Source organism: Acomys russatus, chromosome 2 (assembly GCF_903995435.1).
Source record: "Acomys russatus chromosome 2, mAcoRus1.1, whole genome shotgun sequence".
NCBI classification, from domain to species: domain Eukaryota; kingdom Metazoa; phylum Chordata; class Mammalia; order Rodentia; family Muridae; genus Acomys; species Acomys russatus.
In genome coordinates this window covers 45,719,900-45,741,377 of record NC_067138.1, presented here as the reverse complement: position 1 = coordinate 45,741,377, position 21,478 = coordinate 45,719,900, and positions in this window count along the sequence as shown.

The following is a 21,478-nucleotide window of genomic DNA, read 5'->3' as shown; positions in this document are numbered from 1 at the left end:
GCTTTCTCCAATGAGGATCATCTCATCCAAAATGACTCTGGCTGCTAGCCAGCAGCATAAGTCTAAATAGTCCCTCTTTGCCTACCTCTCTAGCTTCATGTTTTCCCACAACTTAGCTTGAGAAACTGAATTTCTTGTATTTGCCCTGAGAATGCAATACCAAGCTCCTATTCCTTGCCATCTTCTAGAGCATCCATGTCTTTTCTCCCTACTTCTTTTGTTGTTGTTGTTGTTGTTTTCCTTTTTTGATTTTCGAGACAGGGTTTCTCTGTGTTTTTTTAGCTGTCCTAGACTCACTTTGTAGACCAGGCTGGCCTCAAACTCCCAGCGATCCGCCTGCTTCTGCCTCCTGCGTGCTGGGATTAAAGGCGTGCGCCACCACGCCCAGCTTCTCACTATTTCTTGCAACTAGAGATACTTCCTCATCATCCACAACACACTTAAGGTATTGCTACATTAGTATACAGTTGTTGACATATGCAACTAAAAGAGATACAAGCAGTTCTGAAACTGTTTCCTAGAAATAAGTGATCTGAGTGACAGAAACTGCTATGTGGACTCCACCCAGTTGCCTGACAAAATTTTGTCCTCATGTGGGGAGCTAATTAGGAAGGGGTAGAGCTGCTAATTGCAACTGACCTGCTGAATCCTACACTCAGGCTAAAGCTTGAAGAGTTTAGGTAGGAAAGTGTTATGAGCATAATTATTTCCAGAAATTACAAAGGATAGATCAGATTGAATAAATCACATGTAACCATAAGGTGAAGGATAGCTGAGACATTCCATTTCAGAGGTCTTCAGTCCCTAATATTAATTTTGTCACTGTTCCTACAAATCCTCCTAGATAGCATAATGTATTGTTTGTTAGTTTTATCTCTGTTTTCAGGGATCAGACCATAAAGACTCCTTGATACAATGAAAAAAATATAATGAATTTAGGCAAGAATATTGTTAAAATTTCAAGAGTGTAACTTCTTTAGCTAGATGTTTCTAGAAGACACACATTTCAGCACATTCACTGGTATTTAAGCCTTAGGTATAGAATTGTTTGTAGATGAATCAACTGGAGCTGGGCACCTCACAGTCAGTTGTTCTTCAGATTATTACCACTGTGGCCTTCAATAATGGTCTCTTCTACAAAAAGAACCATCTTTGGAGATGAGAGAGAGCTACACTTACCCATGTGATTTTTAACACTATTTAAGACCCCAGAGTGCATGGGAAAATATCATGGGTCCCCATTCCTAGATTAAGCGATTAATGACTCCTAGGATATGGAGAATTAGTGTTCCCTGGGGATAAGCCCTTTATTTCATTATCCAATATCAGTATTCATTCTTTAAAATATATATAAGTAATAATAAATAGATTCATCAAATTATTTATATATGTATCATCTCCATGTGTATAACAGTAATAATCTTAAACTGGCATATGTTTTATAAGGAGGCAAATATAAGAAGTGTTGAAGGAAGGAGGGGAGGAGGAGAAAATAATATAGCACTCTAATTAAAAATCAAAATTTAAAAATATGGAGGCAATTTAAGAAGGCCAAATAGAAGCTCTGAAACAGAATGTGGTATCTGAAAATGCTTTAGAATCATCTATCCTGGACTCCTAAACAGCATCAGAAGGTCACTAAAGAGATTTCTGTCTCATCTCTGACTGTTAATTACTTTCTCAAACTAGTCTGAGATGATGGCTCTGTAAGTAAGGTACTTGATATGTAGAACTGAAGATCTGATCTCAGATCTTAATCAGCCACAAGAGAGCCAAGCACAACACACTGCAAACATAGAGCTTGGGAGTGTGGAAACAGATCACTTGATAGCCAGCCCGGTCTAGCCAAGTTTGTAAGCTCTATAACCAATGAGGGACTTTTATGTTAGAAGATGAGGTGGAAAATAGAATTTTAGGACATTTAATGTCATCTTCTGGCCTCCACTTGCAAATGCATACATATGCCTGTGTACACATATGCACACATACAGTACACACATATAAAAAACACACACGTATACAGATACACATACACATAAACTCTCTCTCACTTTCTCTCTCTCTCTCTCTCTCTCTCTCTCTCTCTCTCTCTCTCTCTCTCTCACACACACACACACACACACACACACACACACACACACACACGAGAGTGCGTGCTAGTGCCAATAAATGAATGAATGAATAAAAAATGTTTCCTGAGACTGAGATCTCATTAGTCCATCAACTTTTACTATAAAATCTTCTTTATAGAGACAAAATGTATCTCTCATGAAATCAACAAATAGGGCCAATTTTGCCCCCAGAGCAAGCCCCATGCAGCATTTTACCTGTTTGTGTGTCCTATACATTTTTTTCTTTAGGATTTAAAGTCATTTTATTTGGATTTTTTTTTCCTGAAATGTCTAGGGCCATCCTGGAGAATCTTACTGAGGATTTAGATCTTGACAGAAGGGAGGAGATAAGTAGAGAGGAGTGGGTCTCAAACACTGCTCCACCAGGAACAGAAATTCAAATATGCATTAGTTGCTCTGGATGATGTCCTGTGGCACAGTTAATACGTGCTCTATTCAACAGCAGTGAGCTAATGCAGTTACCTGGCAGCAACGCATTTCCAAAAAGGCTGTCTTGCTTCTCATTGACTATTGATGACTGCAGCCCAGGGGGAAGAAGAACATTCATAAACATCAATCAAGGCAGGAGGCGCCTTCTAGTCTCTTTTAAAGGAGATAATGTATGTGAGAGCTCTTTTTCAACTGTAAAGCAGTACACAAATGTAAAGAATTTTTACAATTGTTTGAAAATATAGTTGGAATAACATTAGTGCTATTGGTTTTAAAGTTTACTACTCGGCCTACTCAGTGGTTCCCTAACAAATAGATTCTCTGTCCATATTCAATTTATCTGCACAGATATTCAAACAATTGTTGTTTTTAGTATGAGACATATTTATGATATTTATTGGCTACAACTTTTTTTAAAGGTTGTTTTTATTTTTTTATTTATTTTTGTCTTTTTTTTAATTAATTTATTCTTGTTACATCACAATGGTAATCCCATCCCTTGTATCCTCCCATTCTTCCCTCCCTCCCATTTTCCCCTTATTCCCCTCCCTTCTGGCTACAACTTTTTAAAAATAATAATTTCTTTAGTTTTTGGGTGATTATAATATAATTACATAATTCTCCTTTCCTTTTTTCGTCTAAGCACTATGTATCACCTTCCCCCCTTTGCTCTCTTTCAAATTCATTGACCTTTCCTTCATCATTGCTATTTATATATAATTATATCAATTATATAAATACAGTATGCTCAGTCTTGATAATGTTATTTGTATGCATATGTTTTTAGGGATACTGGACAATCAATTGGTATGTTCTTGACATGTGAAGACTATTTCTTTCATTCTGAGGACTTTTAAGTTGCCTACAGTTTTTTTGTTTTTGTTTTGTTTTTTGTCTCTGGCTGAGGTCTTGACACTTCTGTCTCTTATGATTTAAGTGGATGCCACAAAGTCACACCATGCTATAGAGCTCATGTGAGAGGTTTATTAAGGGGGGCGATATGCAGAGGCTGCCTCTGAGCAAGGGTAGAAGGGAAAGAGGGCAGAGAGAGGAGGCACTGGCTCTTTTACCAGGGGATAGAGTGCATGTGCATAAGGAGGATATATTACTTGGAAATGTGTCTCATTTTAGCAACTGTGCTTGCTAGGTCTCTGAGGGCAGGTAGTAGAAAGGCCTTACTGCTAATGCCCTCATCCATGTTAACAATTTTTTTTTAATGGTGAGATCCAGGTTTGCTATTTTCTTACATAGGATAAACATCTATCTCCAAGGTTTTAAAAGCAATTTTCACTGATATTTCCTCAATATGTTTTATTCTTAAATGACAAGGATTATAAGACATATGGGATAGACAGAATTATCCTAAATTTACATAAACACTTAATTCTGTTAAAGAGAAACCTCTATTGCATTAAAGCCACTACTGTGTGTGAGACATTCTTAGGAGTTGGATTTATAATATCTTAATCCATCCTCATAAACAACCCTCATGCCATTTTATGGATAAGAAAACACTGGAAAACTCCCCTGAGGCTTAAAAGCTAATAACTGGCCCTCTCGTTTTTCTGTATCTAGAAGGATGCATAGTTGAAATGTGTGGACAAAAGCCAAACAACCAGTCATACACTTATTTTCATACAAAGTACTTACATGAAAGATTTGATTTTGGTATGTGCTTTAATGGAATCTGCTCAGTTACTTTTATTGTTTTTCTGACAAAGGCAACTTAAGAAAAGAAGGTTTTGTTTAGGTCTCAAAGTTTGAGGGGAAGTGAGAGGAACAACATCGGGAGTATCAGGGGCTGTTTACATCGCATCTACAGTCAGGAAGCAAAGGAAAATGAATGCCAGGGCACAATAAGCTCTCTCCTTTCCCCTCTTATATTCAGGCTAGAACCACAGCCTTTGAAATGGTTCCTCCACAGTGAGGATGGGTCTTAGTGTCTCACTTTAAACTTTCTGGAAATAACCTTACAGATACTCCCAGAGGCATGCCTCATTAACAGTGTAGAGTATGTTCATTTGACATTACTTAATTAGCTGATAAAATACATATACTATTGTCTAAGCATTTACCTAGATAACTATATTATGTGTTTAACTATAGAAGCTGAAAATATACAAGTTTTTTTATTTGCCACTGGCAATATTAGTGACATATTTTAAGTAAATTTTAAGAACCTGAGACACTTGAAGAACCCATTAGAATCTGTTCTTTTGTGCGAGCATTGCCTATAAAACTCAATGTGAGAAGTATTTTTAAAAATTTAACTTACCTATTTCAATTGGCAGTATTTTATATCTTAGAAAAATGTATCTGTAAAAGTCTGAATTTGAACTAGCCCTTGTAGGAAGAGAGAGAATGCATGTTTTATGTATTTCCCCTGCTAAGCACAATTTTTAAACTCCAGGAATTACACACAAAGACAACATCCAAGCCTCTGAAAGATGGAATGAATCATGCAGAACACTAGTGGCTTTGATGATAAAGAGCAAATGAAGAACAACTGACTGTTGGGTACCCATCTCCAGTTGATGCACTATAACACTATTCCTATACCTAGGTTCAGGGAACATCATGGAAGAGTGAGCAGAAATACTACTAAAGCCAGAGGACTAGAGTGTGTGTTGGGAGATAGTGTCCTTTATATATGACAAAGAGTTGCACCCATGAAATATTGACAGTGTGATCAACCTAAAGGGTAACAACAATATTCAATGTTGACGTGAAAAATTCCACAGGTCGCAGGCCATGGTCTCTCTAAACCCTTGTGAACAATACTAAATGAAGCCATCAATGTGTGTGTCTGTGTGTGTGTGTCTGTGTGTGTGTGTGTGTCTGTGTGTCTGTGTATGTCTGTGTAACAGTAATAATTAAAGAAGAACAGATCATAAAGTTGGGAAGGAGTGGAGAGGAATATGAAACAATAATAATTAAGAACAGAGTTTAAAGGGATGTGTGTTTAAAGGGGTGTGTGGAAAGAGAAGGATGAGTATAACACTAAATACAGTGCTGTGTACATTTATAAAATTCTCAACAAATAATAATAAAATAAAGCATTTGAAAGAGTTTTATTTTTGAAAATTTCATTCTTGTATACAATGTAGTTTTTTCTTTGGCAAAAATATTTCTTTTTATGAAATTATAATGGCATCATTTCCTCATTCTCTTTCTTCCCTTCAAATCCTCCATGCTCTCTTTTTAATTCATACCACATTTTTCATTAGTTGTTGTTACATGCATAGTTATATGTAATTATATATATATATATATATATATATATATATATATATATATATATATATATATATTTCTAAGTTATTAGGATGTTGAAGATAATGATTATATATTAGGTGTGTGTATATATGCATATATATATATTCCTAAATAATAAATCCATTTTATAAGATGGAGGACTGACCTGGAATTATTTTATTGGATAATCATAAAATTAATATTTCATAATTATATTTTACAAACATAAATATTTCTAAATATAAATTTATAAAATTTTATAAATATTTATATAATTTATAATTTATAACTAAATGATGGCTTCATTTAGTGTTGTTCATAAGGATTTAGGGAGACCATGGCATGGGACCTGTGGAACTTTTCACGTCAACATTGAGTATTGTTGTTATCCTTTAGTTTGATCACTCTTAGGATTTCATGAGTGCAACTCTTTGTCATATATAAAAGCATTAGAATTGTGTATTTTCATCCACTCAACACTGAGTCATGGCCATGTGCCAGTGATAAAATTGAGTGGTAAGACAGCCCTTCGTTCCTAGAAGTTTAGTGCCATAGAAACACTACTCCACAAAACTGCAACCAGACCATGCATCAGTGAAAGCAGAAATATCAGCAACAAAGCATCTGGCCTTATTGAGTATTTGGTTTTAGAAGACATGATGATATAATCTTAGCATGTGACTTCACTTAGTTCCCCCAGAAAGACGTGAAGGATATTTATTACCTATATTTTGTTGATACAGAAATAGAAATGTAGAGGTTGTGTGGAAGAGTCACTGGGTCTACAAAATCAGTGTTTACTGTCATTTTCTTTCATGAGTAGACAAGTAGTGTGTTAAGAGGAGAGGAGAAGCTCTTAATGTCAGAATATGTCTTAAGTTAAGCCATGTCCCCAGCAAACCTTGAACACTGTAGTCCATCTTTAAGTATCTTTAAAAGTAACTTTTTGAAATATCATTTTAGAAGCAATTAGTTAAGATGAAGTCATTAGGGTAGACTGATACCAGCATTCACAAAATCATGTGAACACAAAGCCAATGAATGCCAAAGATTTGCAGGCAAGCCTCCACAAATTAGCAGAGTGCATGAACACATGTCTTCTCACAGTTCTTGAAGGAACCCACCCTAGTAACACCTTTCCTGGAATGTCAGGCAACAACTTTCCATAATCCAAGCTACCTACTCCGTGCTGCTCTGCAATTGTAAGTTCAGCAAATTAAGAAAGGGTCTAACTATGTCGATTTCTCTATTCTATGAAGTCATGATCTTGAGAAATTTCATATTACACTAATTATCAGGTGTAAAAAGTGGTTTTTAAATTTTCAGTTATTTGGCAACTCTATGGATAAACAAGACGTTGGTAAAATAAAATTATGATTTATAATTATGTAATATAGTTGAAATATACTCAATGTTCATTATCAAATAATAGTTGTATATTTTATATTTTATGCCTATCATGTCTGCATGGTGGAAATACTACAGAGAGTTATGCTTTTGCCTCTCTCTTCCAAGTTGCACAATAGGCTATACAGCATGTTAGCTTTAAGTCAACCCTACTAGGATAATTTAAACCATGAAAATCATAAAATGCCATAAACATGGGCTTTGATGCTGTTTGGAGAGCTACTTGTTAAACATAGTTCAGCACCTCATCGACCTGGAAGGACCAGTGGCTCATCTTACATAGCATATGCTTTTTTTCATTGACTTCAGACATGTCTTTTTGGTGACTCTTGAGTATTTCTGGTTGATCTGTCTTCCTTCTGACTCAGGAACCTCCTAGTGACTTTGGCCTTTATTTTCAACTTTGTAAGTAAGGTCAGCTTTGTCCTGATCATATGCAAACCAGGTTGCATATTAATGTGAATCATTACGAAATAATCTTTAAATAGTGGTCAAGTTACCATTTAACTCCATAACAGATAACTAGAGTGAAAGATACCATTTATTAATTACATGATATATTTTTATCTAGAGGTTCTGACCACAACTCCTCTGTGTCCTAAATTCCCTTCCATTGAGGGGTACTCCTGATTGCCCTTCTTGTTTAGCTCATAAGACTGTATTAAGTTCTAACCCTGTGAAGGCATTTTAAAAATAAGTTATACATGTAACAGATATTAATATTATTAAAGGAGTCCTCCAGGCCTTTAAGTCATATCTGTACATGTTTCCAATAAACCAGATTTATGACTGGGACAGTTTGCATTGAAAATTATTATAAAACAGAAAGTAGCATATTGTAAAATATTTATTTCCTGCTATGTGTAACTGATTCATTTCCACTGTAGCTTGAAAGGATCTTATTACATATTGCATGCATATAATTATTAAATTATAATACAAATATAAGCTTATGAAAGCATCGCATAGTTGTAGCACCATTGAAATATAAACACTTAAATGCAGAGAACAAGCTTCATGGTAATTATATTTGCCATTAAATGATAACATCCAATTGTTATCTAATCTTCAGCCTACAAATAAGCATGAAATACTGCAAATACATTCTAATTACATGGCTGTTTGTCCTCTGTAAAAGTAATAAAATGAACTACTAGCAGTGTTGCAAATTTCAATGAAGAATTTTATTCTGACTCTAATGAAAGATGCTAGGTGAAGCTTATGTCTTAATATCCTCCTGATTTCTATCCTCAGTACCAATGATCTGACTACTTAGTTCCAGATGTCAAACACTCAATTGCAACATTATTATCATTATTGACATTGTTGCTACATGATGAGATTTGACCTGATATTCCACAAAAGCCTGCATAAATCTTAATTGGAAATTGAAGTAAAATATATGTTTGTCTGACAGAGTTCAAAAAGAGCTACTAATTTCTCTATTTCAAGCCTGTGGCAGATAACTTCATCATGAGACTTTCTGCTCAGACATTTATTTAAAGCCATAATTTTGTGGTTATTTTTGACAGAAAATAAAATGTATCTTTTAATTGAATTTTCATGTTTGAGCATTCAGATATTCCAGACTTGATAGAGTGACTTAAAAATGATATTATTATATCTTGACTGGGTGTAATAACAGTAAATATAATTTTATATAATGTGATCTGATTATACACATCCCATTCATCTACTTCTTCCCATATTCACCTCCTTCCCCATCCACTCAACTTGTGATTTGATTTGACTTTTTGTAGTTATGTTTGTTTGTTGTTTGTAATCCATGAAGACATGTGGTTAGAGGCTGAACGTCCACTGAATGGTTGCTTACAAACTGGGGGCATCAGTATTAAAGGAAGCTAGCTCTCCCTATCCTAGCAGCTAAAAAATGCCAGTAGTTTCATGGCTGAGAGTGGGATTTCATGGCCAACTCCCTTTTCCATGCTCTGATTTTGTCTGCCTTGGACTTCCACATGTTTTGTGCACACTGCTGCATCCAGAAACTTATGTTTCCTTGTAGTCATCATCCCCCTCTAGCCTTTACAGTCTTTCTACCACTTCTTTCACAATAAACCCTAAGCATGAAGAAAATGGGTGTAGTATATATGTTCTATATAAAGGTAAACATTCTGCATTCTCTTATTCTCTACACCTTGGTCAGTGGTACGTCTTAGTTTTAATCATCATCTGTTGACAAAGAAGCTTGTCGGTTAAGGATTGAGACATGAATTAATCTACATTTATCACAATGTCATTGGGAATTGGTTTAATATTTTGTCTGTATTTTCAAATGGATTTTAGTGTTACTTTTCCTGTATTACTTTCTCTATCAACCCCTACTGTTCTTAATTTAAGACTCCTGGTCCATTATTTTCCTTTACCCCTTTATACCAGTGTATTTTATTTGCTATCAATATCTGTGTTTCATATGGAATACCATAGATGTCAGAAAAGTACTATGGGCTATGTGGAGGAGTTTAGTAACTATTTTAAATAAATGAGTAAGCCAATGAACAGCTACATTATTTCTCTATTTTTTCATTAAGTTAATAAATATTTATGTGATTTTTCTATACAGAACAGACATATGTCTTATAAATATTAGCACATTGAAGTGTACAAAGCACTATAGTTTTAATAGAAATGTCTTATGCTTTGACTTTAAGGACATACATTTTTATGTAATAATGCTCATCAAATAAACTATATGATAGTTTAAAAATAACATTAAGAATTAAGGCAAAGTATCTTACCCAGAAAAGAAAAAACAATGGACAGTGGTGGTAGACGAAGAGAGAGAACAAGGTAGGAGAGAGAGAGCGCAGAGAAAAATGAGGGTAGAGATCAGACCTGGGGAGAGCAGGAGTGGAAAGACAGAAGGCCTGCAGAGAAAAGAAAAACTGTTGGAGGGGGCAGGGTAGACTTCTGGGAGAATAGGAGGGAGACTCCTACTAGGAGAGGCCATAAAGACTGAGGAGGACACCCTTTCATTAGACAAGATTCTTAGTGGAGGGAGGGGAACACCAACTCAACCACAAATAACCATAACCTCCAAAGTACCATGACTATAAGATTTGCAGGGATAAAGGCAGAACAGAGATTGAAGGAACATCTAACCAATGCCTGGCCCAACTTAAGACTCACCCCATGGGACAGAGTCAGCCCCTGACACTATTAACGATGCTCTGCTCTGCTTGCAGATAGACTAGCAGAATTGTCCTCTGAGAGGTTCCACTCATCAGCAGTCCAAAATAGATGCTAAGATTCACAGCCAAACATTGGGCTACACATAGGGAATCGTGTGGAAAAGTGGAGAGAAGGAGAAAAGGACCTAGGGGTGACAAGACCTGCACAAGAAGGCAAACAGCCGACTAAGCAGGACCCAGAGGGGCTTGTGGAGACTGAAGTACCAACCAAGGACCATGAGCAGACTGGACCTAGGTCCCCTACACAGATGTAGCCAATGGGGAGCCCAGGCTTTATGTGGGTCCTCTAGTAAGGGGAGTGGGGTCTGTCCCTGACATGGATTCTGTTGCTTGCTTTTTGGTCTCTTCCCCCTGGCAGGACTGCTTTCTCAAGCCACAGGAGAAATAGACACATTCAGCCCTGACGTGACTTGATGAGCTGGATTGAGTAGATAGGGGCCTCCCCTTTTCTGAGGAGGTGGGAGAGAGGAAAGGGGTAGGATTGGGAGGAGAGGAGGGAGGGGGCTAAAGCCAGGATTAAATCATATAAATAAATTATTAAAAAGAATATATAGCTTTTTATACTTAATTAATTTATTTAAATATTAAACTATATTATATAACACACACATATATATATGAGAGAGAGAGAAAAAAGAGAGAGAGAGAGAGAGAACAACTAAGGCAAAATCAACTAATGAATGGATAATAAAATGTGATATATTTATAGAATGGAATATTTTGCAGCTGTTAAAATATAAAATTCTGAAATGGAGAAAAAAAAAGACTTACCCTGAGTGAAGCAGACAAGACAAGAAAGGAAAAATATTTTTGTTTCCTCTTATATGTTAGCTTTTAAGCCTTCAATAGGCATGTTAGAAAAAAGTATAACCACAGAGATTTGATATCAAGTAAGGGACTGAGAAGGGACAAGTGGAAGATCCTCCAAGAAATGGGGAATAGAATATGTAGCAAGAGAGAGATGAGGACTAGAGCTGGAGGATCAAATAGGGATGAATGAAAGGGATAAAAGTGGATAGAGATTGGGACAACTAACACTGAGGGCTGTTTGAAGGGGTCATAATGGAAAACTCCCACTATGGATTCTTCCTAATATATGTACATGTGAAATATAAATGGGGTCACAAAATAATGGGGGAGATATTGCCCCAGCTAGCCATATTGCAGCCAAGTGAAACCTCCAGTGACAGAAGTGGGTTGCATTTAATTGAGGTATTGGCCAATGGGGTTCCACAAAACCCCCAAATGCCTTAGGTAATTTCTAAGGCTCTTGGTTGCTCTTCATGAATTGATGGTAAGGCCCTATTGTTGAACATTTACACATTTCTGTATTTCACTGAACACAGAGATGTTGGGATGGTGATTAACAGGAGCTTTTGACCTTACTGACTACTGTTCATGTTACTGGAACATACTCTACATGCTACCAGGGGAGATGGATAATCAACAAACCAGTTACAAACCTATTCTGTAGTGATGATCTATCTACAAGACATTCTAGTATAATAGCGGTACAAACTCTATGGAAACCAACCACTCTCCCCAATTTAAGGCCTATTTTGTGAGATGGAGCCCATGCTTGAAACTACTTGAGTAACCAAGAACCTTAGACTAGGTAGGTCATGGACATAGAAGAAACCCAAATAACTTATTTAGCTAAAGAAGTATAACATAAAATGTCTCCTAAGGACATTCTTCTATTCCCATAGTTTAGTGCCTAGCTCAGCCTCCTCCAGAGAGGTTTCCACTTGGAGAAGATGAGAACAAACACAGAGACCCATAACAGGACAGTGTCCAGATACTGGTAGGTTTTGGTCTCTACGGATCTTCAAGATATTTGTTCAGGCACTTCTGGCTTTTAAATTTTCCATTGAGAAATCTGGTGTAATTCTTATAGGTCTGTCTTTATATGCTACTTCGCCTTTATTCTTTGTAGCTCTTAATAAACTTTATTTGTTCTGTACATTTAGTGTTTTGATTTTTCTGTGATGGGAAAATTTTGTTGTTGTTGTTCCAATCTATTTGATGTTCTATAGGCTTTGTGTACCTTTGTAAGCATGTCTTTCTTTAGGTTATGGAAATTTTCTTCTATGATTTTATTGAAGATATTTTCTGGGCCTTTGATCTGGGACTCTTCTTCTTTTTCTGCTATTCTTAGTTTTGGTCTTTTCATGATATCCCACATTTACTGGATGTTTTATGTTAGAACCTTTTTAGATTTAGCATTTTTTTATGTTTTATAATGTATTCATTTTTTTTATTAATTTATTCTTGTTACATCTCAATGTTTATCCCATCCCTTGTATCCTTCCACTCCTCGCCCCCCCCCCCATTTTTCCATTATTCCCCTCCCCTATGACTGTTCCTGAGGGGGATTACCTCCCCCTATATATTCTCATAGGGTATCAAGTCTCTTCTTGGCTACCTGCTGTCCTTCCTCTGAGTGCCACCAGGTCTCCCCCTCCAGGGGACATGGTCAAATGTGAGGCACCATAGTACGTGAGAAAGTCATATCACACTCTCCACTCACCTGTGGAGAATATTCTGACCATTGGTTAGATCTGGGAAGGGGTTTAAAGTTTACCTCCTGTATTGTCCTTGGCTGGTGCCTTAGTTTGAACGGGACCCCTGGGCCCAAATCTGCCTATCATATTGTTCTACTTGTAGATTTCTAGGACCCTCTGTATCCTTTTATTTTGCTATTCTCCCATGCGTCTCTCATTTAGAGTCCCAATAGGATGCCTTCCCCTCTGTCCCAGTTTCCTGGTAAGTGAAGGCTTTCGTGGGACATGCTCCTTGGGCTAGTATGCAGATATAAGTGAGTATATACCATTTGATTCTTTCTGCTTCTGGGTTAACTCACTCATTATGATCATTTCTAGCTCAATCCATTTATCCACAAATTTCGGGAATTCCTTGATTTTAATAGCTGAGTAGTATTCCATAGTGTATATGTACCACAGTTTCTTTATCCATTCTTCTACTGAGGGACACTTAGGCTGTTTCCATGTTCTGGCGATTATGAATAAGGCTGCTATGAACATGGTTGAGCAAAGTTTCTTGTTGTGTGCTGGAGCATCTTCTGGGTATATTCCAAGAAGTGGAATAGCTGGGTCTTGAGGAAGCCCTATTCCCATTTTTCTGAGATAGCACCAGATAGATTTCCAAAGTGGCTGTACTAGTTTGCATTCCCACCAGCAATGAAGGAGTGTTCCTCTTCTTTGATCAATTTATTGATTTCTTCTAACAGATCTTCTACACCTGAGATTCTTCCTTCCATCTCTTATGGTTTGTTGGAGATGCTTTCATCTGTAGTTTCTGTTTCTCTTTCCTAGGTTTTCCATCTCCAGAATTGCCTCAGTTGGTGTTTTTTTTATTGCTTCTATTTCCCTTTTCATGTCTTAAACAGGTTTGCTTGTATTTTTGTTTATTTTTTTAATTAAAAAAAATTATTAATTTACTATTGTTACATCTCAATGTTTACCCCATCCCTTGTATCCTTCCATTCTTCCCTCCCTCCCATTTTCCCATTATTCCCCTCCCCTATGACTGTTCCTGATGGGGATTTCCTCCCCCTGTATATGCTCATAGGGTATCAAGTCTCTTCTTGGTAACCTGCTATCCTTCCTCTGAGTGCCACCAGGTCTCCCTCTCCAGGGGACATTGTCAAATGTGAGGCACCAGAGTACGTGAGAAAGTCATATCCCACTCTCCACTCAACTGTGGAGAATGTTCTAACCATTGGCTAGATCTGGGTAGGGGTTTAAAGTTTACCGCCTGTATTGTCCTTGGCTGGTGCCTTAGTTTGAGCAGGACCCCTGGGCCCAAATCTGCCTATCATAATATTCTACTTGTAGGTTTCTAGGATACTCTGGATCCTTCTACTTTGCTATTCTCCCATGCTTCTCTCATTTAGAGTCCCAATAGGATGTCCTCCCCTCTGTCCCAGTTTCCTGCTAAGTGAAGGCTTTTGTGGGACATGCCCCTTGGGCTAGTATGCAGATATAAGTGAGTATATACCATTTGAGTCTTTCTACTTCTGGGTTAACTCACTCATTATGATCATATCTAGCTCAATCCATTTATCCACAAATTACTACTCAGCTATTAAAAACAAAGAATTTTCTTTTATTTAAAAAAAGCCTTTATTTCCTTCATCTGTTTGATTGCCTTGTTTTTAATAGCTGAGTAGTATTTCATTGTGTTGCTGTATCACAGTTTCTTTTTTTTTTTTTCTTTCTTTTTTTTTTTTTTTAATTTATTCTCGTTACATCTCAATGTTTATCCCATCCCTTGTATCCTCCCATTCCTCCCCCCCCCATTTTCCCATTATTCCCCTCCCCTATGACTGTTCCTGATGGGGATTACCTCCCCCTATATATTCTCATAGGGTATCAAGTCTCTTCTTGGCTACTTGCTGTATCACAGTTTCTTTATCCATTCTTTGGTGGAGGGACATCTAGGTTGTTTCCATATTTTGGCTATTATGAATAAAGCTACCTTGAACATAGTTGAGCAAATGTCCTTGTTGTAGCATTGGTAAAGATCTTTTCCCAATCTGTAGGCTGTCACATTGCTCAGTTGAGAGTATCTTTTGCTTTACAGAAGCTTTTCAGTTTCATGATGTCCCATTTTTTAATTGTTGATCTTAGAGCGTGAGCTGTTGGTGTTCTGTTCAGGAAATTGTCTACTCTACCAATGACTTCTAGGATCTTTCCCACTTTTCTCTTCTAGGAGATTTAGTGTGTCTGGTTTTATGTTGAGGTCTATATTGTTGAAGATACTTTACATTTCAAACACAGGACTTGTAGGAATCAAGCTGGAACTGACCTGGTAGTCTCCTTACTAAAGAAAAGTTTTATGCTATCTAAAGCTGCTTTACAAGCTTACAAAGAAGAAAAATAATCAAGAGTCACATCTGACTATAAGGGTTATGCACCACAACAATTATCAACATGAGAAGATATCTGGTAATGTGCAATAGCCGCACTTATGTCTAGAAGGCAACAAATAGCCACGTTTAACATCTGCTCAATAAGAATCAACTAAATCCTCCCACAGTAAACTAGCCCACTACCTGGAGCTGGGGAGGTTATAGACCTTAGAGTAGAACTCACTCCTGCCACTTTCATCAAACAGAATAATTCTTAACTGTATTATAAATATATATTCTTATGCTCACAGAAAAGTATAGCTTTCATCTCTTGTCAAAGAAGCTTCAACAAGAGGTATAGACTATGACAGAAAGCCACTGGTGCTCAAAAATGTAAGGCTAACTAATTATGTGGTGCCCTACTCCAATTGATAGATCTTTAACATATATTCTACTTCTAAGGTTCAGAAAACATCACAGAAGAGAGGCTGGAAGACTGTTAAGAGCCAGAGGACAAGATGTCCCTTATGGCATAGTGTCGTCTATATATGACAGTAAGCTGCACCCATGAAATCTCCAAAACATGGTTCTCTAAATAAGACTCACATAATGAAAATACTAGCAGATTGCCAATGAGGATGGTGGAAATATGAAGAGGCTCTACTCCTAGATGAAGAGCTAGTGTCTTTCAATGGCTGCTAAGAAAAAAGGAAAATCATTCTTTTAAAATTTTATTTATTTATTTATTTATTGTTTTTTCAAGACAGGGCTTCCCTGTGTAGCTTAGCTGTCTTAGACTTGCTTATGTAGACCAGGCTAGCCTCAAACTCACAGTGATCCACCTTCCTCTGCCTTCCAAGTGCTGGGATTAAAGGCATATGCCACCATTGGCTGGTGGAAAATCATTCTTCCTCAGGGAGAAGCACCATGATAGATAATCCTGTTCCAAGTGGTCATCCCTAAACACATACAGACCCACATATGAACAACACCAAATGCACTCAGCATACTGTGTGTGTGTGTGTGTGTGTGTGTGTGTGTGTGTGTGTGTGTGTGGAATTTGGGAGGAGTAGGGATATGGAAAGACTTTCAGGGAATAGAGAAAGGAATGGAAACAATATAGTACAGTATTCAGTCTTTAAGTTAAATAAACACAATTTCTTCATAGCCAATGTACACATAAACAAACTAAATCTGGAAACTACAGGGCACAGATCTAAAGAAGCACCTATCATAAAGTCTTCCAGAAATGAAGTGTGTGAATAAGGATGTGGCTCCCTTGATCCTCACTCAGTTTGTTTTCTCACCCAATATCTTGCCTTTCCTGGAAGATAAGGAGAGGTGCGTATGTTGTTAGACACTCTGATTGACTCTTCTAGATCTATGTGACTGAGACAAGGCATAGTGGGGCTGCTGTATTCCTGAAACACAATGTGAAGGAATAGAACATTAAGTAGAAAAAATACTGCATGTAACCAATCTTGAGGAAATTTTTGCTTTCTGTTTTCATTTTTATTAAATTTCCTCTTGATCATGCCAGAAATAGATATAAAGAATCTCAGGTAGATTTTTGTAAAGTACTCCATTTTCAGATTGATATAAAAATGAAAATGAAAAATTTTAAAGGGAGAAGATGTAGTAGTTCTCATGTCTCCATATCTCATTCACAGTTCATTAAAAAAAAGAGTAGGAAAAATACCAATCCAAGATGTGTTCTTTTCAAAATTACTCATTTTTTTATTCTCTGTCTCTGTCTCTGTCTCTGTCTCTGTCTCTCTCTCTCTCTCTCTCTCTCTCTCTCTCTCTCTCTCTCTCTCTCTCTCTCTCTCTCTCTGTGTGTGTGTGTGTGTGTGTGTGTATGTGTCTGTCTGTCTGTCTGTCTCTCTCTCTCTTCTTTACAAATACCTCTCCTTTCCCTTAATTCCTGTTTCTACATTTGTTATCCCTCTCTCTCTTCCAGAAATAAGTATACATTGATATCTTCTTTGTTTTGCCTGCTGTTCTGTATCTAAGCTTTGGTGGTGCTCACAATAAATTTTAGCTCCTACCCTCCTCCTTGAAGTTTCACTTGCATTTAGGTTGTATATTTACTGATTCCAGGAAGTACAGATATAAACTGATCTGTCCTGTATTTGTGTCTTCCTTCCTTCACACATTTATCATAATTTTCTGCTTGTACATCTGTCCATTTGTCTTTCTTACCTTTAATTTCTGTTCCACAGTCCCCAGATAGAAAATGAAATATTAGGTTTGTCAAGTGTATATCATGATTTAAATGCCTAAAGATGATGAGTTAAACAGACCAATCAATGAAACAAAGCTCCAGTTCACCACAGAGGTGGCATTGGATGTTCCTTTGGCTCCTTAAGACCTAATAAGTCAATAACCTAGTAATATCATATTGTGCCAGTCACTTCTACACGATGCACATGTGATATTTTAAAGCTTCACAGCTTGTAGTAAATTAAGAGAATAGTGTTGGCACCAAATCAAAACTAAAACTTAGACTATTTACAAATATAAGACATGTGGAGGAAATAATGAAAGTTATAAGATTAGTGAATGTTCTTACTTTTTAAGCAATAATCCATTGTTTTACAATATTTAGCATGATAGCGCATATAAGTCCTAAAGTGTTAATTGTTCATTATGCAAAAGGCAGAATCAGCCAATTGTGAAATTTTCCAGACAAAAACATTTTTAAATTGCTTTCCCATCTTTAAAATGAAGTAAAAAATACTAGTCTAAATAGTAAAAACAATGTATATGAAAAGTATTATTTATTATGTATAATAGAAAGTTGTTTAATTTGAATAGCTGGTGATTCTTTGTATGTACAAAACATTTATGCAACAGTTGACTTGAAAAATTAACAACCTGCAATCAAATAATTTGGGGTATGGGTCATGTACCTTGCATATTTACTATTTATTCTTGCTCATACTTCAGGGAGTAATATAATATATATATTATCCTTAAAAGTACCATCAAACATTGACTCAGTGATTCCAAACTGATGTTTACATCCTTAATTTACCTCAAGTGTAAGTAAAGCTTCTGCCAGACTAGTTGAATGCTGTCAATCTGAAGATGAAATGTGCTCTGTATAAGCAGAGTGTCTTCTCAGCCTCTGACCTCATCTTCCAAAACAAGAGTAGATATCATTGTCAAAGCCCAGTTCTGTGGCCTGACTTTGCAATGATATTTAATTGCCATATGTGGAAATGGATGTGCTAACACCCAACTTATTGAGTTTGGTTAGAATTAAATAAAGCATGGCATTATAATAAATGCAAAACCTGTCTTTAGGGAATGGGTCCATTGTAAGAGTTTAATAGTTTGAAAAAAATTAAGTGATTCAACATATTCAAGCCATACAAAAAGTCTAGTTGTAATTTGTTCAAATACCCTTATCTTGAAGATATTCCTTGTTCTGGTTTCTTTTATGTTGCTGTAACAAAAATATCCTGATAAAAGGTGACATAGGATACATCTTAGTTTGTTTTCTGTTTCTATGACAGAACAACTACCACAAATAACTCAGGGAGGAAAGGGTTTACCTCAGCTTGCAGCTCAAAGCTCACCATGAAGGGAACTCAGGAAAGAAACTCAGGCTGGAACCTGAAGTGTAGAATTTAGCAGAGGCCATGAATGAATGAATGAATGAATGAATGAATGAATGCTGCTTACTATTTTGCCTTCCATGTCTTGCTTATATTACTTTTTTTTATAAAACCAAGAACCACCTACTTACAGTGGCTGACCCCTCCAACATTAATCAAGAAAACACCCCACAAACATGCCTACAAGCCAATCTAATAGGCACAGTATCTCAACCACAGTTTTGCTTTTCCAGCTGACCCTGTGCTGTATCAAGTTGACAAAATCAAACCAAACAAAACCAAAGAAAAAACTAATAGAAACAGAAACAAAATGTATACTCATCTTATAATCCATGTTTTTAATTTATTACTGTGAAGAAGTCATAGCAGAAGGATCCAGAGACAGCTAGTCATGTCATATCCATTGTTAAGAGCAGAGAGGAATAAACAACATGATTATTTGCTTGCTAGCTCATTTTTTAATTTTCCAGGTTCATACAGTTTGGGAACCCTCCTTTGTATGAAGCACTGCCAGCACCAACAGTGTATTAGGTCTCTCCTCATCAATTAACTTAATTAAAACTATCCCTACAGTCATACCTATAGGCCAACCTAGTGCAGATATTCTACCATTTCTCTGGGTAACACACAGCTCTCAACTTGGGCTATATTTTAGGATCTCTTAGACAAATTTTAAAGTCCTGATGTTCATGCTACAAGCCAAAATTATCTTATCAGCAGCTAAAGAAGATGTGAGTATCTACTATGTATAAATGTTGTAGATAACTCCACTTAATTTTCAAAGCATATTCTGCTCATGCATCTGACTGCAACTCCTTTATTTTTCTCACATCTAATCAATAACTAATATACAACTCAGTTGGTTTTCTTTCTATTGGCCTGCCTTAAACCAGCATGGCTTCTATATTGACTTAGAGGTTTAGAGTATAAGAAATTTTATTTTTAATTGCTACATAACAGATTTACACAAATGTAGCAACTTAAAACAACAGCATGCAGATCATAGTCCTGTAACTCAGAAATCTCAGCACATCATGGATGGGTCTTCTGCTGAGGATCTCACTATGATGAGATCAACATGGCAACAGCATACACCCTATATAATCTCAGCTATGGTGAGATCCACTTTATGTCTCCTGTGTGGTTTTATCAGAAATCAATATCTTGTAGTTATAGGACCACAGTCCTTGTCTTATTAGTTGTTCATGGGACTGTCATCAGCTTCTGGAAGCTGACCTCAGGTACGTTCTCTAGGTGCTTGCTCTTCTACCTAGGTCCTCTCATACTCAAGGAAGGAGCCACGTCATATGATTCATCTAATAAGAAGTCTCACTGAATCATCTACCTTTAGATTAAGTTGAAATCCATTCCTTAGTAGTTTAATTGTGACAGAACTGTCCACCATGTGCAATTGTTCTGTTAACACTCAAAAGAAAGAACTTGAACTCACATCTACATTAGACATTGAAAACCTCAAAACCTCAAAAAAAAATTCTTAAAGGGCACTGCTCACCATAGCACACATTACAATGTGCTGTTCATTCCTCTTCTTGTCTTTCACCATCCAGGGAAGCATAGCAGGCTGGTGACCAGGCCACACTCATATTTGCCTTTTTAACACAAGATCTAAAGCCTAGAATAGATCCCAGTGTTTTATCAAGCACTTTCTAAGAATTCATGTAATGAATAACTTAGATCCTTTGCATATTAGAAAATAGATCAAGCATTATATTGAATTAAAGTTTGGCCTAAGTAACCTTAAGAAAGCTTCAACTACGTCAATAATTTCAAACAATTAAGAAATTCTAACTTCAAAGGCAGACTAATAAATATAACAGTATATTTTACTTTGATGATTTTTAATTTATTTCATTGTTTATAAAAACCATTGTTGTTCTAAATTATATGTGATGTTTTAAATACTTTATTGTCTTTGAACCCAAACACACCATTTGGCGTCCTTATTATGATTTGGTTTGGGATATCAGTTTTTTCTTCATTGACCCACATACCAAATACATCATTCATATGATACACAATAAACATGCAAATCAACAGTAATTAGTTTATCTTATTATGATCATACAGTTGACTTTTAATGCATCTCGTTTGCCTTGAAAGTGTTTAGCATGGTGAAGAATTGAAACTTGGGCTCTTACATTGGAATTCTGAGCAAGTTCCTTACCTTTATTTTCCTCAGTGTATTCCTAAACTGAAGGTACCAATACTTTTAGGGTGTACATGGAATAAATTGAAATATGTTATATGAAGGACTCGTAATAAAAATGAATACTTATGGATTAATAAAATTCTAACAGTGCACTGTGATCCAATTTCACCAAACACTGAACTATAAACCTGAAATCTAGGCTAAATTATAAATAAAATTTCAGATTCAGAGCTTATTCTGAAGCACATTTCTTTTTTAAATTTTAGTTTATTATAATTTATTCAGATTATATTACAAATGTTATCCCTTCATTTGTATCCTCTTATTCCCAACCTCCCTCCCTCTTCTACCTTATTCCCATCCCCTAGACCTCCGACACA